General features: G+C 35.1%; 1 pseudogene; it reads left to right on the forward strand.

Moving 5' to 3' along the window:
* The first annotated feature begins 2,533 nt into the window (after positions 1–2,533).
* On the forward strand, positions 2,534–2,651 carry LOC120589724 (uncharacterized; annotated as a pseudogene).
* The last annotated feature ends 4,013 nt before the right edge of the window (positions 2,652–6,664 follow it).

Raw genomic sequence — 6,664 nt, forward strand, 5'->3', positions numbered from 1 at the left:
TCCTTCCTTCCTTCCTTCCTTCCTTCCTTCCTTCCTTCCTTCCTTCCTTCCATCCTTCTTTCCATCTTTTCTTTTTCTCTGCCTGTACCTATTTGATCCATGTATAAATATAGAAAAATATAAACTTGACAGTTGATCACACTTTCTAGATTGTTTCCACCCAGAAATCATAATCTCAACCAAAAATACGTAGAACTTATCACATATACCTAAAACTTATAAATTTATCTCATATGCACTTATGATAACCTTGTATTTTAACTTGTCAATAACATGTGTGTGTGTGTGTGTGAGAGAGAGAGCGAGAGACAGACAGACAGACAGACAGACAGAGAGAAATTTCCATATATTTAAATCTAGTTTCAAAAATAGAGTGTAAGGTCCTTTTGGTACTTATAAGGAACTATGGATCAAAGTCAGGAGATTTGGGTTCCAGTTTCAGTTATGTTCCTTGGACAAATCAACACTTTGGGGCCTACTTCTTCATGTACATGATAGTGCATAATTTAACAGTGAAAGAATACAGGCAGGCAGAGTTGGAAAGAGATTCGTAAGATGGTTTATAAGCCTTGCTTTTTTTCTCCCTTGAAACTCATCCCATGAAGGGGTGCTGTTCCCAAAAGCAAAACCAGCAGGCTCATTCTGTCTGTTGCTAACATGGCTGTTCCAGATGTTTCACTATAATCTTATGGGCAACTTGTGAATAAGGGCTGCAGTTCATTAGTAGCCTTGCTGTAAGAGATAATGGTTTTCTTCCTCTCTAATACAGGAAATAAAAGATTACATTCACCCTCAAGTTGCCATTTAAACTATACAAGTCTTACACAACAGAGCCAAAGGTTTAAAACACAGTTTGTAAATAAGCATTTTCTAAAAATGTAAAGTAAGGTTGAATCAGGACACTCTGCCCAACATAGAATAAAAACACTGAGACAAACAATGCACTCCTGCTTCCATAGATCAATTTATAGATCCAATGCTTCTTTCAATGTGAGGACAGCATGACATTACAGTCACACAAAGGACACAAACCACAAGGTCAAATGACACTGTGCTGGCCACACCTCACCTGAATTTGATTACTTTTTCTTGTTTCTGCTTTCATTAGCTATGGGGTGGTTCTGTCCTCTGTGGAACACATTTTTAATATGAATTCTCATACTTATAGGGATATTAGCTCTCATATAATAGCTTTTTATGATTACCTATATCAAGGAATTATGGTTTGGAACCATGTGGGTAGTCCTCATTTAATGAATGTGTAAGCTCGGCACACCCATATTGGCTGACTAGGTAAAGAGGGAGAAAATTGTTTATTTGATTTAGGAGATGGAGGCTCTTTTTGGTAATAAAAATGAATATGTACCTGCAGGCTACAAATAGAAGTTTATGCTCAGGATAAAAGTAACTAGAAAGTCTGAGGAACCCAAGGATCAAAGCCAGACATTTAGGATCTGGCTAAATGTGGTATCAAGACATTAGTTAGTAACAACAATATTGGGATTTATAGAGCTTTTTATAGCTTAATAAGTATTTTCACACACATTTTCTTATGTAATCCAGGTACAGCTCAATCAGGGGCTTGTTATTATACCCATTTTACTGATGAAGAAGCAAGTTCAGATAAGATGAATGAATTGCCAGTGGTCCTAACTCTGCTACTAACCAGCTCAAACAAGTAACCTAACCTGCCAGTGTCTCAGGCTCTTTAGTGGGTAACATATGTGGATAATAATAATACTTAGCTCATATTGATATTATGAACAATAAATGACTTAATGAATGTAAAGTGCTAAGAATAGTGTATGTAATTCAGTAAGCCTCAATAAATATTAGCTAAAAATTGTACTGATTGCATGAGGAATGATTAAGATTTAAATTTAGGTCTTCTGACATCACATCCAGGGAGAACCCTACTGTGGTGTAACTGTTCTTTGAGTAGAAGGGTATCAAATTGAACCAGAGCCCCGAGATTCTGGAAGTGTATGTATGTCTTCAGGGAAGGGAAGCAAGCAAGAAAAGCTCAAGTTCAAGGTCTAAGCAATAAGGACAAGATTATTACTTTGACATGACTTGAAAGAGATGGTTTGATATTAAGGTCAACCGCTTCTCTGGGAGTTTGATCTGATGCCTTTAGAGCTAGGACTATTTTTCAGGAACAACTAAACTAAGATCTGTAGGCAAAGGTGAGAGGTGACAACTGAGCTATTCGTGACATCGTGCCAGCTAGTCTGGATGTCATATAAACTTAAAGAATTGAAATCGGTTTTCTCCTGATTCTTGATAATAGTTAATATTAAAAACTGCTTTTAGACTATGCCCTGGAATCTTTTGTGGTATATAAAAGACAAAGGTTAAAAAACATGTGTGAAGTTCATAATGTGATTGGAAAAAAATTGGAAAGAAATCTATATAATCTCTACTTATTAATCTCATAAATCCTGGCATATTTAAAACTCATAGCCTATTGTCTCTAATATGGTATATAAGCATTTGAACAAAAGAAGGAACTATTTAATAATTGCAACTTTCTGTCTACAGCCATGCCACCCTGAACAAGCCCGATCCCATTTGATCTCGGAAGCTAAGCAAGTTGGGCCTGGTTAGTACTTGGATGGGAGATCACCTAGGAAGACCAGGTGCTGTAGGTGTAAAAAATAAAAAAATAAGAGATGGTAAGCTGACAAGGTCCTTGCAGTCTGTGAGGTCAACCAAGGATTGCCTCGCCTAAAAGTAATAATAATAGTAATTGCAACTTTCTACATTGTATTCTGCTGAAAGTTATTAACATTTAATAGTTCTGCTGAAAGTTATTAACATTTAATAGTTCTGACTTTCAGAGAGTTAAATGTCTGAGTCTCATATCTGTCGCTGAAAAAACGATTCCTATTTCATAGAGTTGTAAAAATCAAATGTGAAAATACTTTGAGAACTGTATGATGTATAATAATTATCCACCCATTTATCATAAGCTTGTCTTCCTGTTTATTTTTTAGTTGTCTAATCCTAAATGTTCCAAGTTTATGGGCTGAAGATGATGGTGAGCCAGCCATATAGCTTGAAATGGCAATATAAACTAGTTATATGAACAAAACTTCTGGAAATGGGCTTTATTTCCAATTTATGGATAACACCAACATGCGAAGGTGTGGGAAGACTAAACGCAGAATGATCAGGTAGGAGGCTGTTGTGAAAGGCTACTTCAGAGGAAATGAATCCTCTATAACTGAGATGATGAGTTTGACAAGTCAGGAGGAAAAGCTGTGTTTGTAAAGGGATATAGAGTTCAATCTTAGATGTGTTCAAAACCTTGAAGCAGAATCTCAGAGTCATCTCTGATTTATTCATCTCTATTGCCATTTCAAGTCATTTGCCAAGCCCTGAATTGTCATCTTTCTCAATACGTGGAAAAAATCATCTCTCTTTTATTTTTTGCAAAATCATCTCTCTTTCATTTTTTGCTGCCAAGACCCTCCTCATTTCTTGACTGACAACTGCCATAGGCTCTTCACTGGTCTGTCTGTCTACACTCTTGGTCCTTTCAATTTTCTTAGCCACACTATTGGCATTTAAGGTACTTAGTATAAAAAATGCAGTCTTCCTCCCTCAACTCCCAATTCACAAGCATTTGGAGCTTATTGATCTCTGCCCTTTTGTTTAGCCCCAGTGAACCAATGGCATCACTTTGGGAGGCAACTGCTGTATGCTGTACTACATCACTCCTCCAGTTCAAATTTTACATGAAAACTCTAAGGTCCTTTGTGATTCTTGTCAAAGGACACATCAAAAAAAATAAATGGTTATTCTGAAATTGTTACGAAGCCTTCAGGGAAGTGATGTTTGAATACTATGAGATGTGTAAATAAGATTTATTGAGTGATAAGCTCATGGTTTAAATAAAATTGACCAGGTGATCATGAAACATTCATATAAATTTCACATAACAAAGTTTACATTTGGTTAAATAGTTTTAGAAGCTCTACTGTGGAAAAAAGGCACATGGAACATTCTGGCAAATTTGAGAATGAGAAAAAGAGCACTGCCTAATGCCCCAATGATAGGTAGATATGTATTGTAAATAGTTACAGAGAGAGTATACTAATTATAGTTTGATTGTGAAATAAATATGAAATCAAATGAAGGTTCCTAAAGGGGCATATAACTGGCAGTAAAGGCAGTACTTAAAATTCTATCAATTGACAATTTCATAAACTCCTAGAGTACCTAATATCTTTGATTTAAAAAAAAATGTGCCTTCTATAAAGGGAATTTGCTTAATTTCTTCCTATGATTTATGCAATCTAGCAATCTTCAATGATAAAATTATAAACAAATGAGTTTTTTGAAGGTCATTTCAATCACTATCTTGCATGATATGCCCGTATGCGCTTGACCTTTAAGCATTAAACCAATGGTTGAGCATCACAATTTTGAAGGTCATTAACTGTGATGAATCTATGATATAAAATAAGATTGAGAGAAAGAAAGTTAAAAGCTGTCAGTAACTGTAGCATGTTCTATATGTACTAGATAATTAAAGAGTAAAATCTCACATGATCATATATACATATATATTATGTATAATGTGTTGGCGTCTGTTTGTATCTGTATGTATATGTATGAGGGAGGGAAAGAGAGGGGATGGGGAGAAAATAAAAATTCATCACTATTACTGAAGGAAGGGAAAAGTCAGACCATTGATGTGCTGCTTTTTGAGTGGAAATAGGTGGTATGCTGATAGAAGAGCAGGAGTTAGGGTAGGATTAAATCAAAAGCAGTCTAATAGTTACTTTATTACCTCTGGGGCCCTCCAGTTTCCCTTCTAAGCTCCCGTATATCTTATTTTCTATCTGGAAATGCTATACACAACTTGGTCAGCCGAGAAACCTTTGGTCTTAGATAAATTACTTTAATTCTGTATCATTTATTTCACCAGTCTGAAACCTCATATAGTAGCTACATCACAGTAATAGAGTTGGGGGTTGTTTCTTTTTCAGAGATGTGAGGATTTATGGTACCCTATCCATGAAAAATGTATCATCCCCATTGCACACATAAAACAATTAACACGTGGCATTTTTGTTAGTTATTACTTTTCTCCCCCTGACTACACTGGGAATGCTCTGAAAGCAAAAATGACCTTATTTGCCTTTATAATTCAAACAGTAAGTCCAATGCCTTGCACATAGAAGATGCTCAATAAATGATGATTGAATTTAAGGAAATTTAGATTTTTATCAAAGGACTTACGATAGCCCAATAGTCAATTTTACCCTATAAATTATTTAATGTAGTAAGTTCAAAAGCAATTTCTTAATGCAAAACTAATGAACTAATAACACATATTTTTAAAGCAAATTTTTGTAGTGCAAGATTTTTTCTATGAAGAACTCCATGACAGTAAGACACAAAAGTAACTCAGGTATATACTGTGTTGTGGAAAAAAGGTTTGTAATAACTTTACTTTTAAGCGTGGCTGCTTACTGAAATTGAAAAATATTCTCATCAAATTCAAACATTCTAGAGGCTAATAAAAAATTCTAGTCATGACGATAAGGAAACTGTATGAGGTAACTATATTCAATTTGAAGAATCTATTCTAGGAACTTATCCTTATAGGCCTGCAAGCACGATGTATTGTGGATCAGAGAATAACTCAAGTAAGGGGAACTTAGAGATAGAGAAGAATGCCATTTGAATTGACAACAATGTACTTGGTCTCATTATTATTTAAGCCATAAGACACACAATGTATTGGATTTACTTCCATCTCTTTCCATTTCTTTCCTTAAACTTGACTCACCTAGGCACCAACAAGACCCAGAGGAAAACTGAAGTGTTACACACAGAAACAGAAGTATTTTTATATACTGCTGTGGAGCAGCACAGCTTGCCTTCTCTGCAACAAGGCAGAAAGAGCTGAACTCTAAATCATGCTCCGGGTGGTGGTGGACTGGCTGGCTGTGTGGAATGCCCCAAGGGGTGAAAGATCAATTTAGTTTTGCTACGTCATGTCAGCAGTGGCTGTCTTTAAGATGCTGACAGGGCTCTGGTTGACAGTTTGATGAAATTTAACTGCTTTGATAAGGTTAAAGGAGGCAACCAACTACAAATTAGAAAACAAAACACAAGGCTGCTTAGAAGCTTGATTGCATGCTAGAAATGAGTTGTCAACTGCCAACATTACCAATCCCTACTCCTCTTTTTCATTAAAAAGAAAAAAGTCAAGAAGAAAGGAAAGAAAAAAAGGAATAAAAGCAAAGTGTCTCATAAAAACTAGCCCAATGATTTAAGAACATTTATCAGTTACTCTGGCTGATATTGCAAAAAATAAAAAAATTGACTACTGCCAGTTAAAAGCACATAATGTCTATTGTTTCTAATCTTTTTGAGAAGTTATAGTACCAATTAAAAATCTATGCAGGATAAAGGAAGGAATTATAGCCTTTATAGATTTGCTGGGAAAAATAACAAAGTTCAGAAAATAAAATAACTAAAATAAATGATTACTAGTGATGTCCATACAATGTAAAAAAAAAGTCCAAAAATATTTAGAGAGCTTTACCTAAATATGACTTACACTCTTATAAATTAAAATTAAATAAGAAGTGTTAGATTTATGATAATGGCCACTCAGCTTAATTGGTAAGCGACTCAATTTAGT

Source organism: Pteropus medius, unplaced genomic scaffold (assembly GCF_902729225.1).
Source record: "Pteropus medius unplaced genomic scaffold, Ma_sr-lr_union100, whole genome shotgun sequence".
NCBI lineage: Eukaryota > Metazoa > Chordata > Mammalia > Chiroptera > Pteropodidae > Pteropus > Pteropus medius.